Source organism: Lepisosteus platostomus, chromosome 10, assembly GCF_059453375.1.
Source record: "Lepisosteus platostomus isolate fLepPlt1 chromosome 10, fLepPlt1.hap1, whole genome shotgun sequence".
Taxonomy (NCBI): domain Eukaryota; kingdom Metazoa; phylum Chordata; class Actinopteri; order Semionotiformes; family Lepisosteidae; genus Lepisosteus; species Lepisosteus platostomus.
Window position 1 is genome coordinate 37076723 of NC_142620.1, and position 1919 is coordinate 37078641.

Sequence of the window (1919 nt, forward strand, 5' to 3'; positions counted from 1 at the left end):
CCACAGATTACAAACTAAATACCCAGACAAACGCAAACGGGTTTTTAAAAAAATGCTTTTATTAATTCAGCAGAGAGAGTGAGAGACATCCAGCAGTGAGAAACACACACACCGGTTTTTATTGACAAAAAGTAATTGTTTTTTTTTTACACTCCTCTTGTCTAACAGGAATGTTTTGTTTGTGGACAGACTGTCTACAAACGTGAGACTGTCTTTCTCAGACTCACATTCCCGAATGTCCCCCGCCCCGGTCAACAATCCTAGGAAGAACACGAAATAGCCTGTTAATAAAATTGTTGCAATTTTGTTCGGTCACTTCTTCCTCCCAGAATTTATAGATCGCATCGATCAGTTCCTGCTTTGTGACGGGCTTAGCAGTTTTCCGAACATAGTCTTTCAGCGAATGCCAAACCATCTCTATCGGATTTAGATCTGGGGATTCGGCTGGAGTTTTCACCCAGTTCACTCCTTCTGCTACAGGCCTTGCCCTTGCTGCTGTGTGTTTCGGATAGTTGTCTTGAAAGAGACGCTGCCTTGATCCAAAGTGCTCCCTGATATATGGGGCGGCATGCTGTTTCACCACTGCTTCCTCGAATAATTCACGATCCATAATTCCATCGAAAATAAAAAGTGGTCCCGGGCCTCTTCTAGATATTCCCCCCCAGACGTGAACCTTCAGTGGATGTTTGGGCTTTGGCTTGTCCACATATCTCCCCTTTTTACAAAATGACATTGTTGAAAACTGTTCCAGAGCCACTGTTGTTTCGTCGGTGAAAAGTACATCCTGAAATGCCTCCCCCTGTTCATTCCATTGGAGCCCTTGTGTTGGTTTTTCTGTATCTCCATCCGAACCTCCTGCGCACTCTTCTTATCGATGTCGGACTAACCCTCGCACCGAGGTCAGCCCATAGCCGTCTTTGGACTTGCATCGCCGGTAGCTCATCATTTTCATCAGTCAGTCTGTCGATAGCTCGCACAATAGGACTTGAAAAAAAAAGAGATCAACAGTTAGTTTTAAAAATAATGTGCATAGTTGTATTTACATGAAAGAAAAGTATTTTTAGAAAGTTATTTACCTTTGAATCGCCCTCGGTTTAGATTCTCTTTGCCTCCTCTCCCCTTTATAATGTCGTCTCACTGTGCTTTCACAAACGAAGATGTCCATCGAAGCCAAATGCTGTACAATGTCCCGTGTTGACTTCCCGTTTCTTTTCATCTACATTATTTGGTATGAGAGAGTCTTCGTAATTTTGGCCATAGTCCGTCTCCTTACCAAAGCGATACAGTGGTGCAGCTTGAAGTCTGTTCCTATATATAGTATGGTACAGATAAAACTTACACCATACCGATGAGCTAATACGAGGGAAAGACACTCCTATTTTATTTTAAACGCAATACGCCAGGAAATGTGTCTGATGCATTAGCCAGTTAAAAAAAATGAGTCGAAAACCCGGGCATAACAGTTGTTTCCTTTTTCTGATCACTCGCTCTCTGGATACTCGTCTCACCTGTCCTGTTCTTTGTTTTCTTATTTATTTGCTGATTATGCCTGCTGCGATCCACTCCTGCCCTCACACCTAAAGAAGACTATTTTAAATTTCTTTGTGAGGCCCATTGTGCAATTAACCCTTGTATGTGCTGTCCTTTTACAAAACAAGACTCACCAGATAATGTGAATCGAAACCTGTTTTTCTAGCCTTTAAAGTCATGCTATGTGTAAGCAAGAACACATCATTATATCTTACATATGAAAAATATATAATATAGCTCCCAAACAAACGCAAACTTGTTTTTAATAAAATGCTTTATTCACTCATAATCTGACAATTTCAGGAAGACTAAGGAAGGAGTAAGGAAGTTGTCATCTGTTGTTGAAGCTCTGTGAGCTTGGTGACTTTGAGACCACTTGTTATCCCAAG

General features: G+C 41.4%; 1 pseudogene; it reads right to left on the reverse strand.

Annotated features, from left to right (window-relative positions):
- Positions 1 to 209: 209 nt before the first annotated feature.
- Positions 210 to 1216, reverse strand: LOC148653666 (uncharacterized; annotated as a pseudogene).
- Positions 1217 to 1919: the final 703 nt, after the last annotated feature.